The sequence below is a fragment of the Geotrypetes seraphini genome, chromosome 13 (assembly GCF_902459505.1).
Source record: "Geotrypetes seraphini chromosome 13, aGeoSer1.1, whole genome shotgun sequence".
NCBI lineage: Eukaryota > Metazoa > Chordata > Amphibia > Gymnophiona > Dermophiidae > Geotrypetes > Geotrypetes seraphini.
Window position 1 is genome coordinate 7,588,188 of NC_047096.1, and position 18,070 is coordinate 7,606,257.

The 18,070-nt window shown below is 45.7% G+C and overlaps 1 protein-coding gene across 1 annotated transcript in view; it reads left to right on the forward strand.

The window, feature by feature from the left end:
* The first annotated feature begins 314 nt into the window (after nt 1-314).
* TAFA3 (TAFA chemokine like family member 3) overlaps nt 315-18,070 on the forward strand; it is a 130,442-nt gene continuing 112,686 nt past the window's right edge. Inside the window, exon 1 of the mRNA XM_033918737.1 lies at nt 315-820. The gene's annotated coding sequence lies outside the window, so the exon portion shown is untranslated. The remainder of the gene's footprint in view (nt 821-18,070) is intronic.

The following is an 18,070-nucleotide window of genomic DNA, read 5'->3' on the forward strand; positions in this document are numbered from 1 at the left end:
GCTTTTTCACCTTATCTAATTCTCTGATACAGCCGAGTGGATGATATTCTTATGATTCGGGCTATATTTTTCTTTATATTGTTATAATGAATGCAGGTTTCTTATTAAAAATGGTTACTTTGTAGCATTGTAAGCTGTTTTGATTCTAGTGAGAAATGTCGCATGCCATTTTTTGTTTTGTTTTACATAAATAAAAAAAAACCTCTTGAGAAGAGAGAAAGGAAGAGCCCAAAATAAATAAGCAAAATCAGCTCTATGGCTTTCTGCCACTTGTCAAACAATAGCGTTGCAGTTCCAATTTGGAGCTGCAGGGGTCAGTGTGTCCCTTCCACTGTTCTGCCTGGCTCCCAGAGGAGGCAACTGGCTCGAAGCTACCAGTGAATCCATAAAGGCAACCTGGTGTGTTTCAGTGCAGTCCCAAAGCCCAAAGCCCAGACGGAGAAGGACCAGACAGCGCTCTCTCGCTCTGAACGAGCCACTCTGGGGCTCCTTGCCTCACAACTCAGGCAGGCTAGCAAAGAGGAACAGATGCCCCAAGCCCCCATTCATCAAGCCAAGGCACAAGTTTGGGGACTCAGCACTGGGCAGCTAATTGGAGTTGGAGGAAAAGAGGTCACTTTGACACCTGGATAGTATGGCAGGAGACAACACACCTTTGTGCTAAATTGAAAAAAAAAACCCCAGCAAGGCAGCCCTTTTTCCAAGCAGAAAGGAACTGGCTTTCCAATATTAGCATTATTTTGGTGCATGGTTTCTCCTGTGATGGGAATTTAAGAAGTACTATTTATTGATGGATGCCGGCTTAATGGACAAACGCCAGGTATGTCTGTTTTTATTTTTATTTTTTTTCTTGTGCTGTGTTGCTTCTGGAGCAATCTGTAATTTTTTTTTTTTTTTTTTGCTTTCGCTTAACTGGTTATTTAAAAAAAAAAAAGAAGATTGCATTTTGTGAAAAGCAAGTGCTCGTTAAGGCCAGGACCGGAACGCTAAAGGGGGATCAGGGAACCGGATTCGTTTGCCTCTTTGTATGAGTTATGTTGAAATAAAATGTTACATGCAAGCTGTAGGAAGGATCATATTAGGGCTGCTTGATTAACTCCTCAGTTCAGAAGCTGAAGTTATATCAGCCCTCGGAAACTGCAGTGAAAGTTCAGTGCTTGGGTTGGGGGACTCTTCCCAGACTGCAGTAGCAGAAGCTCAAAGTTCACAGATGCACTTTGGGGTTGTGAGATCTCTGAAAAAATGTCACAAGGGCAGGTTTTTTAGCCCCTGAACTTGAAAGGCAGAGGTTCCAAAAGCTGGCTGTGCCAGTCTAGCTTTCGATTGGCTTGAGAATTTCCCGAAATGGATTCACTGTGGAATGCAAAACGTTTGCTCAGTGAATGAATTTGGTTGTGGAAAGAGTAAACTTTACTTGGAACTAAGTAGATCGGCTCTGGGATGTGGCTTCCTTGTAGCAGGTTCAGTAAAATAGTTAGAAAGGAAAGTATGCTCTTAGGTCAGGGGTGTCAAAGTCCCTCATCGAGGGCCGCAATCCAGTTAGGTTTTCAGGATTTCCCCAATGAATATGCATGAGATCTATTAGCATACAATGAAAGCAGTGCATGCAAATAGATCCCATGCATATTCATTGGGGAAATCCTGAAAACCTGACTGGATTGCGGCCCTCGAGGAGGGACTTTGACACCCCTGCTCTTAGGTGTCTCACAAAGACAAGGCAACACTTTTTTACGGACTGGACGAAAGCATCATTTATCACAATATGTATGATGAGAAAATGGGCGTTCCTTGAATGCTCTCCAGACCAAGTGGAGACCACACCTATCTTGGAAGGGACATAAGTCTGAGATAAGCACAGGGACCTGTGAAGAAGAGATGCCAAGATACTAAGGTACCCAGTTCCAAGCTGCAGATTTTGGGACGGTCCTGGATTTCTGACCCTATCCTGGGGCATTATGAGGCTTGCAGCACTGCTTTCAGTGGGCAGGATCTGCCACTACAAATCCCACACTGCTTTGGGATATACATTCAAAACCAGAACTGCCTCAAAATCTCCAACCTGGAACTGGGTAACTTGGCATCTCTACACCTAGGCTCTGTGCAGACTAGATGGGCCTCCAGGGTCTAACCTGCTTTGGGGACTTGCTGTTTCTGTGTTTCCACGGACCAGTTTTATCTTGGTTTAAAGCTGTGGTTCCCAACCCTCTCCTGGAGGACCACCAGGGCAGTCGGGTTTTGAGGCCTGTCGCCTCCATTATATGCAAATCTCTCTCGTGCATATTCGTATTCCCAAAACCCCAACTGGCCTGGTGGTCCTCCAGGACAGGGTAGGGAACCACTAATTTAAAGATTATAAGCCTTTCATAATGGAGAAGGGGAGTCAGGCTGACGTAGCCTTAGCATCGTCTTCCCGCTTTTTAAGGGGGGGGGTTGTGTGTCATAAAATCACATATTGATTTGTGTGGAGCACAAAATTCAACAGGAGATGCTACAGCCTGGTGGGTTATGCCAGTGTTTCTCAACTCGGTCCTGGAGAACCCCCTTGCCAGTCAGGTTTTTAAAATATCTACATTGAATTTGCATAAACTTGATTTGTATACGCTGCTTCCATTATATGCAAATTTCTTTCATGCATATTCATTGTGGATATCTTGAAAACCTGACTGGCAAGGGGGGGACTCCAGGACCGAGTTGAGAAACACTGGGCTATGCCACACGTGCTACTGATCTGCCCTAGGTCCAGAGATTTCCTCCTGTGACAAAATTATTGTGCCTGGATAAATATTAGATTTACGAGGAAGTAAGCTTTTGTCTCAATTAAGGCAGCATAAAAAGAACAGAAGGTGGGGAATAAAATTCCCTCCTCTGCTTAATCCCAGTACGCTACAAACTTGGAATAGTTTAAACAATCCTTGCCTTGACTGCAGAACAAAACAGAGGTTAGACTTCATCGGAATAATTATGTTACAGTACAGACCGTGACACAGGAGTGCCATTCTGCTGGGAGATATGTAGTAGGATCCTCAGTGGCTCTGAGATCTTTCAGAAGGCTGGGTTGCGGGACTTAACCTTCTCTATCTGTTAAATCAATTACTCCCAACAGATCGGGGTTTCCCTGCCACGTTTCCGAAGCCCCAGGAGACACGGCACAGGCCTGGCTGTGTGGAGGCCAAGAGAGAGGACGCATGGAAGTGAGCGGAGAGGAGAGGGAACACCAGGGCATGGTGTGTTCTTACCTCTGTGGATAACTTCAGATTACGAGACCACACAAGATGATGGGTGCTTTTGCTCGGAAAAAGCCCCCAACTGGGTTTGTCAAGTCTCAAACCAATCACTTTTTTATCTATTAGGTCTAATTTGTGTAGACCCATCAGAATCCTGCTATTCTTTTGGGCTTCCAGCTCAGTCAGAGCCAAAACTGAGATCCATTATTATGAGTCTCCATTCAGAACCATCCAGTGATGTTCCCCCTTTTCTGGGTCCCCCCCCCTTCGGAGTACTGTATGTATGCAGTTGCACAGGACTTCCCTGGGACAATGCACCAGAGTTCCTTCCATAAACCTGTAATTGTGGGCCCTAAATCCAGCCACTAGGTGTCACTGTTATAGGATGGCTATGACTTTCTTTGCCAGTTGTGAATGCTGCCCCTTGAGCACCCCAAGCCTCGGCCACTTTAGGGAGCAGAAGACCTGATTTGTGCATGCGACTCTGGTCCTTCCACATGCAGCAGGTCCACTGAGTTACCAGTTCAGACAAATGTTAAGTAGAAGGAAAGGTTACAGGTAACGAAAGTGCATTGGAATGTTAGTTCAGAACCCGGTTTCCTCCCAGAGACCGGGTTACAGGGTCAGGACAATATATCGGGGTTTTTTTTCAGGATCTGGGACAGGCTGTTGGAATAATCACATCATTGCAGGTTGCTGTTGTGTTAGCAACATTGAAAACACAAAGCCTTGGAAGCAATGGGGTAGATTTTGTTAGGGATTTGCCTTCGTTAATATAATAAAAGATGTGTCGATAAAAAACAGTTTGGTTCACTGGTCTGCCCAACAAAGTGGTCAGGGTTGTATCTGCTGTTGTGTGCAGGCAGGCTGCTCTCCTCTGTACCCCGTTGAAAGTGCGAAGGTTATTTTGGTGTCGTGCTTTGATTCCACCCTCTTTCTATGCGGGAATCCTGTGTGTCGATCACACACAATTTTGAGTTCTGTCATGATTTTTGTCTCCGCTATTTCCCCTAGAAGGACATTCAAAGCATCCACCACCGTTTGTGTAAAAGTACTTCCTGGTGTTACTTCTAAGTCGAACCCCCCAACCCCCCTCAAAAAAAAACAACCTCAATTCATGTCTTCTAGTTCTACTGCTTCTCCATCTCTAGAAAAAATTGGTTTGTATATTACTAGGGTTATCAGACTTCCGGATTTCACCGGACATGCCCTCCTTTTGAAGACATGTCTGAGGGTTTGGATGGCTTTTCAAAACCCGGCACTATGTCTGGATTACTGCGTCACATTCTTGCCCGAAATGCAATCAGGCTCACGCATCTTTGAGTCACATGTTTTGGGCCTGCCCCGCAATCCAACAGTTTTGGAGACATCTGGGCCTATATACCACATCGCTTTGGAGACGGCGATGGCTTCCGCAACCGAGGGCGTTATTTGGATTTTATAATATAGCCCCACCCAAACCCAGGGGAATGTCAGCATTTATCTCCAGAGCCCTTTTGATGGGAAAAAAAGCCATCCTCACCAACTGGCTCTCCCGTGATCCCCCGTCATATGCACAATGGAGATCCCTAATGATAGTGCACGCAACACTGGAGAGACGCATGATGGGAGACTTGACTCTTGGCCCGGGTTGCAAATTTTGTCAGGTGTGGGAGCACTTCTGGCAGGACCTCATACTGCGTGCTCGCAGTAGACTTTTGAATCTTTAAGATTTTATTCCCACTCTCAGCTGTTGGACTGGCCATGGATTCTTGGGGAGGGGAGGGGAGGGGGGATGGGAGGGGAACTGCTTATATTGTTGAAAATGTTATTTCCTGAATGGTACTACTGTTTGTATTTGCTTCTTACTGCTGGAATAATAAAAATCATTTAAACATAAAAAGCTTCCAACTAATCGCCGTCAGGCAGGAGGCGGCGGGGCTGGGTGAAACAGGGCGGGCTGGGTGGAACCTGGCAGGCCTGGGGGCAGGTCTAGGGTTCCAGATTTTCCATTTGGAAAAATCTGGTAACCTTAATTATTACCTTCCAAGTGTTTAAATATCTGTATCATATCTCCCCCCTATTCTACTTTCCTCTAGGGCAGTGGAGGACCACCAGGCCAGTCGGGTTTTCAGCATAGCCTTAATGAATATGCATGAGAGATTTGCCTATAATGGAAGTGATAGGCATGCGAATCTGCTCCATGCTATCCTGAAAACCTGACTGGCCTGGTGGTCTTCCAGGACAGAGTTGGGGACCACTGCTCTAGGGTGTACATATTCGGATCTTCTCATATCTCCTTTACACAAAAAAATCTCATACTATTTTTGTCACCTTCATCTGAACCTCTTCAAGATACGTCCTCCAGACCAAAACAACAAAATAGGTGAGGCCGCCTCACCGGTGACTTGTAAAGAGACATTCACACCCCCATTCTTCTGCTGGTTATGTCCCTCTCTATGCAGTTTATATCTTTCTGACTTCAACCACTGCCTTGTCACACTGTTTCCCTATCTAGAGATCTTCAGATACTCTCACCCCCAAGGAACCTCTCCCGGCTCATGGATATCGGCTTCTTTGGATTTCTGCCCATTCTCTTGATATTGGCTACAGAGATGGAAGAAAACTTCATTTACGACCTCCCCACCTTTCAGTTTGGTCATGGTGGGTGAAGGCAACCCTTGTTAGGATGAGGTCAGGTCTTCAGCACCCATTTAACTGAGGGGTTGTACAATACTTCGGTAAGAATGGAGATGAGGAGAGAGAGGGCTGATGAAAGTGAGCAAGCCGTGAGGAGAGGAGGGAGGGCTGCCCTGGAGTGTGGTGGGAAGTGGAGGAGGAGAAAGCTGCATGAAGGGAGAGGAGAGAGGCTGGCATTTTCTTCTGTCACTTGAATTTGATCGATGGTTAGTGAGTGGAAGTTATTCGGTTTATTGGGGGGGGGGGTTACCTGTAATAAAGGCCATTTCAAAATCTCGGAGGACAGAGCTGGAAGTTTCCATGGGTCCCCTAATACTCTTGTATTGGTTCTGATGATTGACAGTGTCGGAGGAAGCACTTCAGTCAGGTCCAGAAGGTACATGTTGCCCATGGTGCCACCGGTAGAGAACTGGTGCCATGAATGTGCCCGAACCCTGATTGCATCTAGAATGAAATAGTCTCTGAGCTGTATTACCAGTGCTACCTTTTGAATTGGCTACACATAAAGGGGATATTTGACACAGTCAGTAACTGGTAGGATTCCTTTTGCCCAAATTTTGACTTTTTAAGCTTGAGTCTGACAAAGGAGACCACTGGAAACGTTGAATTCTCCATGGAGAATCACTTTTCAGGCTCTTTAGATAGCACATATTGGAGAGGGTCTATATGTCTGTCTGTCCATAGACGTTGGAATGGGGGAGGCCACAGGGGCCTCCCCCCAAATTCTTGGTCGCCTTTTTTGTTGTTGTTGGCCCTTCCGTCCGCCCTCCTCCCGGTGGTGTTGCTTAAATCTTCGGGCAGCCACCGTACAACGTCAGACAGCAGGCCTGTCCCGGATCCCTTCATTCTACTTCTGGGGTTCAGACCTCCTCGTGGAAGCTGTGTGGCAGCTGCTGAAGATTTAACTGAAGCGCTGGTAGGAGGTGGGTGGGGGACTCGTGAGCTGTTGAGAGGTCGTGTGCCAGGGCAGAACTCCTGGGCCCCTCCAAACATAGCAGCGTCTGGCTGCCTATGTGTCTATCCATCTTTCTACATAAGTGCAAAGACACACAAGCCTCATAACAGCCACTGTCACCTTACCATGTCCTTTCACTCTCAGTCCCTGAACAGGCAGCGTTGAGTTTGCAAGAGGCGAACAAGGAAACCCTACTTATGTCATAATATAAGCTGCACTTTTCAACCTGATTTTTTTTTTTTAATTTCAAAGTTTGAATTAAGATTTCCTGCTTTTCTTTCCCAGGTGTAATTTAAACTCAAAAGAAAAGATGAACTAGCTGAAACTACTGTGTAATGGGAATCTTAAAATATTCCATAATGATCAGTCCCTCTGTTGGCCTTTGGGACATCTTGTGCAGGCCGCCTCCGTGCCTGACTGTGCCAGCTGATTAATGTTTGGCAGACCCAGCCTCTACTCACACGAACAGTGCGAAACTGGCATGAAAAAAAGATCTCAATGAAAAAGGAAAGAGCTTTTCTGTAACAACGCAGAGTTTTCCCACTAAAAACGTTAGGAGACGGAGCCTAAGGATGCACACTAGAGCAGTGTTTCTTAAACCTATCCTGGGCGACCCCCCAGCCAGTCGGGTTTTCCAGATACCCTAATGACTATGCACGAGGCAGATTTGCATATAACAGAGGTGACAGACATGCAAATCTGCCTCGTGCATAGTCATTAGGGTATCGGGAAAACCCGACTGGCTGGGGGGCCTCAAGGACAGGTATAAGAACCACTGCCCTAGAGGAAGTGAGTGGGGGTGACAGAGACATTCACATACTTCGAATGTGTAAATACTGCACAAGAAATTACTGTTTTTAGGGCTCCGACGGGGGGGCGTGGGGGGGAACCCCCCCTCACTTTACTTAATAGACATCGCGCCACGTTGTGGGGGCGTTGTGAGGGGTTTGGGGGGTTGTAACCCCCACATTTTACTGAAAACTTCACTTTTTCCCTGTTTTTAGGGAAAAACATTTTAATGGAATTGGAGAGATAAATCAAGAGGTCAGACTATGAGACTCAAAGACTTACCTTAGAAAACATTTCTTCTCGGAGCCAGTGATTGTTGGAGAAGGGCAACAACCTCCAAAAGGCTTAAGATATGCAGAATCTGTTTCTAAGAATAGGTTGATTCTCTTCTCTATTCTGGGTCTCTCCCCCCACCCCAAAAAAAATAATTTGTGGGTTAAAAAAAAACAAAAAAAAGTATATTTCGCATATCCTATAATTCTATGCGGATTACAAATTATTTAGCTACTCAAGCATTTTTCCTTAACTGTCCCAACGGGCTCCCACTCTATCTAATGGACCTGGGGCAATGGAGGGATTAAGTGACTTGCCCAGGGTCACAAGGAGCAGTGCAGGATTCGAACCCACAACCTCAGGGTGCCGAGGCTGTAGCTCTAACCACTGCACCACACAATCCCAGATGGGGGTAATCCTGTGCTGGTACCCTCCTGCATGACATGAAGAGACCCTACTGCTAGATGAGCTCATGACTATGTCCCTACTGGCTTCGCTTTTGGTAGGCAAGTCTCTCTTCCCCATCATTTTATGATTAGATGATCCTGGGCCAGGGTCCTAGAGGTGAAATTGGGTGGTGATTGGGGTTCATAGACAACGGCGCGAAAGACAAAGGCGCGCCCGGACAATTGAGCGCAGTGCGGAGGCGCACGCCGCTCAAAGTTACTGTTTTTAGGGGCTCCGATGGGGGTTTTTGTTGGGGAACCCCCCCACTTTACTTAATAGACATCGCGCCGGCGTTACGGGGGGTTTGGGGGGTTGTAACCCTCCACATTTTACTGTAAACTTAACTTTTTCCCTAAAAACAGGGAAAAAGTGAAGTTTTCAGTAAAATGTGGGGGGTTACGACCCCCCAAACCCCCCAAAACGCCCCCACAACGTGGCGCGATGTCTATTAAGTAAAGTGAGGGGGGTTCCCCCCCACGCCCCCCCCGTCGGAGCCCTAAAAACAGTAATTTTGAGCGGTGCGCGCCTCCGCGCTGCGCTCAATTGTCTGGGCGCGCCTTTGTCCCGGCGCAGTTTTGACCTGACACCGGTGATTGGTGTTAAAACTAAAATGGCTGCCAAGAACCATTTCGGTCACTCAGCAGTGACTTGGCATACATATAGAGGAAGAACCAGTGCACCATCCAGAGGTCAAACAGCAGGTCCCTTCCCCCCCTCCCTTACAAATGCACCTACACATGGGGTAAATGATCAAAAGGTCACAAAGTTTGGTGCTGGGGTGATATATGCTAAATGCAAACTCTCTATTGGCAGTTGTGTATAAATGATTTGTATGTGTAGAGGTATAATGGAGATTTTGGAAACAATCTAATTCTGTACATAACACCATTGTGAGTAACTTGGTGTGTGAGTGTTTTGCAAGACGAGCAAAATGTTTTGTTAAATTTTAAGTTGATAAACGAGCGAGGTCTTGCGTACAGTATGCGCGCGCCACATCATCGCAACTGAGCCGATGGTTCTTCTCTCTTTGACGCTGCGGGAGTGTAGTGACCTGTTCTGAACGAGCAAGGTCTTGCAATATAAGTACAGACAGTATTTTGTATTTAAAAGCTTTGGCTGGTGGAACGAATGGTCTGCAGTTTCCATTCTTTCTTATGGGAAAATTTGCTTTGATATACGAGTGTTTTGGATGACGAGCATGTTTCCAGAACGAATTGTGCTCGTAAACCAACGTTTTACTGCAGTTCATATATTGCGACTCATGTTCTGTACCAATTATTACTGAAGTTAATGCTCATATGTCCATCAAAGCTGCTCAGGTGAACTGCTCTGAACTGATGTCATAGGGCTAGATTCACTTACCTCTCCTGTGATCCGCTTCGAATCCGTACATGCAAATGAGGTGAAATGCATGCAAATTGGACAGCAACCCGATTCACTACGCCAAATTTCTGATCCGACTGGGCTGGCCGATAACCTGAAGAAGCGACTGCCGGGAATCAGTCGAAAACGTCTTTCCGACTGGAAGCCCTGCCCTGCAATCTCTCCTGCCTGCTCGCCCCAAATGCTGCCCTGCCCAGCCCTGCTTTTTATCTCCTGCTGCTCGTCTTTCCGATGCTCTTCTCCTGCCTGCCCCGAACTGCCATGATTTCCTGCCTGCCTGGACTCTCCCACCCTTGCCCCGCAGTGCAAGCCCGTGGTTTTAACCCGCAGGCTCTGAGCGGGTTAAAACCACGGGCTCTATTTATCTTTTTATTATTAGTGAGGGCGGCAGCTGGCAAGAGCGAGACCAGCATTCTGGGAGCCACACAGGTTGGGGGTCAGTGGAGGCGGTGGCGTTTGGTTCAGCCTCCCTGAAGCCCTGCCGCCCAAAGTACAAAAAAGTTTTTTAAAAAAAGATCGCCTCTCCTATGGTCTGCGCACGTGCAATCCATGCAGGCAGATGGGGGCATTCCTCCGATCGCCCCCATCTGCATATTTTGGGTTTCTGAATTGGTCAGACCTGCCAGGATCCGGGCCCGATCTGGCAGGTTAGTGAATCCTGGCCATAGTCATTAGTTAGCAGTAAGCTTACAATAAACAGTTGTCATAAAATGCTAACATAAGTCTGAATTTAAGCATCTAACTATGGGAACGAGCGCTTCAGCTCAATGGCAGGATTAAATGCTCACGCCTAACTGTTTGCAGTTAACTTATATAAGCAACAGTATTCTATAACCGCTTGTCCCGTTTTCCACCTGCCCCTTCCCTTCCCCTCCCAGGTCCATGCTCCCTTGACGTTGCACGCTTTGCTCTTTGACTGCAATTACACGTAAAACCGATCATCGGTATCAATTAAGGTCAATTGTAGCCAATAAGAACATAAGAAGTTGCCTCCGCTGAGTCAGACCAGAGGTCCATCCTGCCCAGCGGTCCGCTCCCGTGGCGGCCCCTCAGGCCATAATTGCCTGAACAGTATCCCTGACTAATTTTGTAACTGCCTCTAATCCTATCCCTATTTCCTACCTCTACTCCTATCTGTACCCCTCAATCCCTTTGTCCTCCAGGTACCTGTCCAGACCTTCTTTGAAGCCCTGTAGCGTGCTTCTGCTTATCACATCCTCCGGTAGCGCGTTCCATGTATCCACCACCCTCTGGGTGAAAAAGAACTTCCTGGCGCTTGTTCTAAACCTTCCCCCTTTCAATTTCTCTGAGTGTCCCCTTGTACTTGTGGTTCCCCATAATTTGAAAAATCTGTCCCTGTCTACTCTTTCTATGCCCTTCATGATCTCATCCAATTATTGAATTAAGTTTTATGTGCACCAGTGATCTTATTCTATAACTTGTATGCACAAATTTGCGTGCTAATTAGAAATCTGAGCACACAAGTTTCAAGTTTATGATGGTTTGATATCCCGATTTAGTACCGAAGCGGTTTACATTATAAAAACAATTTTTTAAAAAGCACAAGCAAGGATAATTAAGAACAAGGGAAAGGACACACATATGAAAGTTATGAATTGTCAAGAGGAGGAAAAATCCAAAAACTGAGAAGGTAATGGGAAGAATGATATGGAGATGGGGAAGACTTAGGTGATCCACTTATCTAAATCTCAAAAGCATCCTTAGAGAGGTTTTAAGGTTAGATTTGAAATGATTAGAGTTGGTTTCCAGTCTTGGCGCTACGGGGAGGGCATTTCCATAGTGTGGGAGCGACGACAGAATAAATGGTTTTGCGAGTTGGGTCGTAAAATAACTGACGGACGGACGGAACCGTAAGAGGATGTTGCCGAGACGATCGCAGTGCACGCGAGGTTTCGTACGTCGACAAGCGAAGGAGAGTGAATAGAATTAGGGATCGATTTTTATTCTATGCCAAAGGGCCATTTACGAGTTGGTTTGACCAAGGTGACACATTTTCTGTTCTTGCGTTTCACACCAGCACATTCCACTGCGCTTTGTGTTTTAACACGCCCCTCATAGAGGAGAGAAGTAAGAACTGGGCGAGAAAAAGGAGGAGAGAGACGGAGGAGAGTCTTTGGAACTGTAAATTTCAGTCAGCAGAACGGAGGCCTGACTGCAACCCAACACATTTCCAGGTCTGTCTGTGCACCGGGTGGGGGCTGAGGGACTCTAATTATGAGACTGAAGGGGAAAGCAATCTCCAGACAGACATGGGAAGCCTGACCTGGCGTCCCGTTTAACAACTGATAGCATGGCGTTAACATCGCTGTGCCCAGGTGCCTCCTCAGGTCCTCGCTCAGGATCTCTTGCTGTGTGAAAAGCAGATGGTTGGATCAGCGAGCTGAGGCCACAGGAACTGCAGCTTTGGCAGAATGTGGTCATGTAAAGATAACGCCATCTGAAATCCCACTCTTGGACAATGATGGCATTTACGGTAATAATTGATTTTGTGTCAGACTTTTGGTTTAATTAAATTTGTTTTCTTTGCCGAGTATCCTATGTAATCTACAAGGAGACCGAGATTTAAATGATCTATGCTCCTAAAATGATTTTTTTGAAAAAGTGCCTAAAATTATACTCAGAATTTCGGAGTATTAAAAAGTGGGTGACAACAGGAGTGGGTTAGGGTGTAGAAAAAAATTAAGAATATAGCACTGATTTTCAGCACACCGCTTGTAAATTAGGTTCATAAGAACATAAGAACATAAGTAGTGCCTCTGCCGGGTCAGACCAGAGGTCCATCCCGCCCAGCAGTCCGCCCCCACGGCGGCCCAACAGGTCATGACCTGCCTTAATCACCAGAAGGGGCCCCCTTGCCCCCTAGGTTTCTCATCGAAGTCCTATCTTCCCATCAATGTCCTAACCCTCCGGCCTTGCACCTGCACGACCTGGTGAGCTGTCTATACTTATGCAACACCCCAGCACCTCCCTCAGTACCCCACGATCTACGAAAATGGATGACATAACTTTTAAACTCCTAAGTTAAACTGAATTTTCAGCTGAAAATTTATCCCCTCTTCTACGACACCGCGCTAGTGGTATTTAGCGCAGAGAGCTGCGCTGAATGGCCCGCGCTGCTACCGCTGCTCATTGAGTTCCTATGAGTGTCGGGAGCAGCGCGGGCCATTCAGGGCGGCTTTCTGCGCTAAAAACCGCTAGCGCAGTTTCGTAGAAGACGGGGGTTAGGCTTCTAAGGGCACCTTTTACAAACCTACGCTAGCGAGTCCTGCTCTGGCAAATGTGACGCAGCCCATAGGAAATGAACGGGCTGCGTCACATTTGCTAAGCGGAAATTGTTACTGCGGCTTTGTAAAAGGGACCCTAAGTTTGGCTGAAAATAGGTCGCTTAAGGCCCCTTTTACTAAAGTGTGCTAAGCTCTGGAAAAATGCACGAATGGGTTCCCTAATCGCGTGCTATTTATTTTCTTTTCCAGGAGAGAGTGTGTCGGTGGGGAACGGGCGTGGAAGTTCAGCTGGTGTGTTTCCATTAACCCACACGACCTGCAAAAATATCAATTCTATATATGGCACGAAAAATTACACATGTAATATAATGAGCTAATTTTTAGCACTGATAATTGAGATCTTAACAAGCAATTAGTGGAATTAATTAACCCCCTCTTTACTATGCTGCGGTATGAGCATCGGAGCATTTAGCGCTCTGGGCCACAGTAGAAACCTCTACAGCAGCTTAGTAAAAGGGGGGGGGGGGGAGAGGGGGTAGTAAAATTTGTGTGTGTAAATTTAGGCACACAATCCGTGAGTAAATTTTTTTGGGGGGGATTCTATAATCGGCATAGGTATCGGCGTCTGCCTAAGAAATGGTCGCCGATTTTAGAATGTTGCTTTTTTTTTTTTTTTTTCATCAGCGCCTTAAATGTACGCCAACATTTTAGAAGTCTATATTTAAGATGCCTGTGTCTCGGTTTTGGAAGCACCTAGGGGCACCTAAGGCCACTTCCGGTGCAAGCCACACCCATGCTGGCCTTAGGCGTCTTTATGCGCTCCGAAGCGCTTCTGTAAGTGTGACACTGGTGCCATAAATAAAGGCGCCATTTTTTTTTTTTTAAAAAAAGGTGCTTCTAGATTGGTAGGGTTCCCAACTGCCGGCTAACCTTTGTGCACTTGTAGAAGGATCCTTAGAAACATAGAAGATGACGGCAGAAAAGGGCTGTAGCCCATCAAGTCTGCCCACCCTACTGACTCATCCTCTTGTCTATACCTAGCGACCAATATTCCAGTTCGACCCTCGTAAGGATCCCACATAGGTATCCCATTTATTCTTAAAGTCCAGCACGCTGCTGGCCTTGATCACCTGCGCTGGAAGCTCATTCCTTAGCAACCTGTTCTCCTATAGGAGGGTCCTTAGCAACCTGGGCTCCTATAGGAGGGTCCTTAGCAACCTGTTCTCCTATAGGAGGGTCCTTAGCAACCTGGGCTCCTATAGGAGGGTCCTTAGCAACCTGGGCTAATCAGAGCCTTAGGCTCCTCGCTGGCGCATCCCAGGTTGCACAGGGAAGGGGAAGGCCCGTCATTCTGTAAGAGGGGGGACCTGCCAACCAGAGCAGGTAGGTGGCCCTCCGCCTGGACTTCTGAATAAGGTAGCAGGCGGCTCATCGGGGTCATCAAGGGCATGGAAAGAGTTATTGGGGGAGGGTTGGGTGATGGGTGAAGAGAGTGGGCATCTCTCCTGCTGTGTGTGTAGAGTTGAGGGCATGGGGGAATTGGGGGGGGGGAGTGTTTGGCAACGGCGGGAGAGAGTGGGCATCTTTCCCATTGCCAGGGGGTGTTGGGAGGCTATGCGATGTGGGCATCTCTCCTGCCAATCTTTGATTTTATTTTTTTTTTTTTTAAATGTGGGTGTATTCTGTGCATGTGTCGATCGCTACTACCAGTGACTCATCCCAAGTAAATTTAGCGAGCATACGCTCTGCAAACCTCATTTGCATACGCTGTTTTTGGAGAATGACTCACCTTTTTAAAATCGTTACAAGAGCAGCTTCAACAGAGGCTCATAGGTTTTTGCCACAAAGCTTTGAATCTTTCCCCTATTCCTTTGTGCCTTATCTAGGAGGCGCTTTGTGCTCTTGCATTTTATATTTTTGTGGGTCTCATACGCTAATGGAAAAAATTAATGCAGGACCTGCAAAAATATGAAAAATAAAAAGCCCTATTTTAGAGATACATAAGAAATGGGCTTAGCTTGTGGGAAAGTCATATGTTAATCTAATCTAATACTTTTATATCACTCTACACTTCTCCCTCCGTATCCGCTGTGATAGGGGATTAACAGAACCGAAAATACAGAAAAACCATGAATAACTTTTTTATATGTTGTTCACTGTTTTCTATTAAAAAACATTGTGAATATGGTGAAACCGCGAATAACATGGTGGGAGACCTGGCCTGTTCCTGAAGGAGAGGCAAAACACGGTGAAGAAAGTGCCGGGAATCAGCGATTTTCTTCGTAAACGCTTGGAATCAGCGATTTCTCTATGCAAGCTGATGTAATTTGGGGGGGAGGAGCCAGCCAGCTAAAAACCGTGAATAATCGAAACCGTGAATGCTGAAACCGCAAATATGGAGGGAGAAGTGTAATACCCTTTAGTTCAAGACGATTTGCATCAAAAAGAAGCCATACTAATCATATTGGAAAATACAATTCCCTGGATAAAAAGATATCCTTACAATTCTTTAACTAAAAGTACTAACTTTACAATCTATCATATAAACATAGTTTCAACATTCTACAAAATTTCCAATAACTAACTTCTGTCCTTATTTGTACTGGTAAATCATTCCAAATAACAACGGCAGCATATGCGAAAGAAGAATTAAATTGACGTTTAAAACGTATACCTCTAAAAGGGGGAAACTGCAATAAAAATTTATTACTCCGTCTATTGGATGAATAATGCAAAAGTGAGAAGAACAAAGTGAGATGATCGGAAGCCTCTGATGAATAGGTTAAAACTCTGTCTGTTTCTTAAGAGCATCTTAGTGAAAAGGCTCATAATATAGGAAGCCAACTTGTTTGAATATTAGGCTCTACACTGCTAGGGGAAGGGATTGGGCCTTTTTGTAGTTTACATATAGGTACTTCAAGCATTTTCTCTATCTGTCCCGGTGGGCTCACAATCTATTTAATGCACCTGGAGCAGTAGAGGATTAAGTAACTTGTTCAGGGTCACAGAAAGCAGTGAGGGGTTTGAACCCACAACCTCAGGGTGCTGAGGCTGTAGCTTTAACCATTGTGCCACACTAGAAATCAAATGTAGTAAAAGTGAGCCCAATATAGGACAATCAAGTCATTGTGACATCACTGATGAGATTGGCTCTTATTGGTGGAATGAGACATTATGACATCACAATACCAGCTCTGGTTATCAGAGGCTGAAACTTTTCACACGATTTATTTCTTCAATTTTCTATACTGTTCTCCCAGCAGATCTCAAAATGATTTACACGAATGTATTCAGGTACTTAAGCATTTCCCCCTGGCTTTCCTGATGGGCTCACAATCTATCTAATGTACCTGGGGCAATGGGGGGATTAAGTGACTTGGCCAGGGTCACAGGGAGCAGCGTTGTGGGGTCAGGGTGCTGAGGCTGTACCTCTAACCACTTCTGTTGCCATTTTGAAATGCCCTCTCGCCACATTCTTTATGAGCTTTTGTAACATTTTTGCTAAATGGCATTTTTACAGTGGCATTAACTTGCTCGATATTGTCTGCCTTTGGCAGGACTGAATGAAGCTTGGCATGTTCAGTACCATGGAGAGCGGTGGAAGCAGGTTTCTGAGGGGCAGTGCTGGGGCAGCCAAGTCTTTACTCGGATCGGAGGTTAGCCATGACGATGTGTTGCAGATATTGGCAGGGCTGCTTTTTTCCCTTGTACCAAACATCTGGTACCTTGCAGCCTCCCTTCATTACAAGATTAGCAGCCACGCGCCCATTGTCTTCAGTTGCTGTTTCAGCTTCCCTCGTAGGAACCATTTAAATCAGGACTGCCACCCAGGCCAAATTTCAGAAATTGCCACAGCTCTTCTGCTTTCCATGGATGGCAGAGTCCCACTTTGGCTCCTTCATCTGTGACAACATAGTTAATGCAGTTCAGTTTCTTTCTTGGCGTGAAAAGTCAATCCAACAGTATCTGAAGAAATACCGCCACCAGCTTTTTGTCCTTGAGTTTAATATTTTTTAGATGATATTTTAATGAACATCTTTCTTTTGCAATCTGTGTAAGATGATTATAATATTCTGCTATCCCATTGATTTTTTATTTGATGAAAACCTAGTGGCACTCTCTTCAATATCTCTCGATGTACTATGCACAGTACATAGTGCAACTGATAAGAGCTTTTTTTTGAAAAAAATTGTGTAGTACATTTTTCACCCACGGTAATGGAACCAAGCTCCAATTCCCCGGAGAGATATAAAACAGAAGAAGGAAGTGACATCCCTCAGTCATACATAGCATAACATAAGAGTTGCCATACTGGGAAAGACTGAAGGTCCATCGAGCCCACCAGTATCCTGTTTCCAACAATGGCCAATCCATGTCACAAGTCCCTGGCATGATCCCAAAACAGTAAAACAGATTTTATGCTGCTTATCTTAGAAATAAGCAGTGGATTTTCCCCAAATTCATTTTAATAGTGGCTTATGGATTTTTCTTTTAGGAAATGTTCCAAACCTTTTATAAACCCTGCAAAGCTAACTGCTTTTACCACAAAACTCTCAGGCAATCATCTAATTTAGACCTGCATATTTAATGTTGGATCCTGTCCAGGTGCCAGCACTGAATATCTGGGTCTTTACTGGTGCTTGGAAATGTTTGTATTCAGTGATGTTCCCAAATAGCTAACTAGGCAAACTTAGGACAAAACCTATGCCTTCCAAGCCGCCAAACTAAACCCTTGGCTGGCCCAAATGGTCCTCAAAGCCCACAACTACCTCGACTTCAGAAAAGCACTTAAAACCCACCTATTCCGAGACCAAGACCCTTAATGCCCCTTCTTCAATCCTCCTCCTCCCTCCTACCGAAACTTCTCCCCCCCCCCGTCTCCCTCCTCTCCCCCCTTCTTCCTCCTTGCTGTTCGCAACTCTATGATCAATTTGGCATGTAACCACTTGTAATTTGTTCTAACCAATGTGAACCGCCTAGAACTCTTCTGGGTATGGCGGTATACAAAAATAAAGTTATTATTATTATTATTTTCTGTGGTCCTATGTTCCTGGTAAACTGAATATCACCCGTGT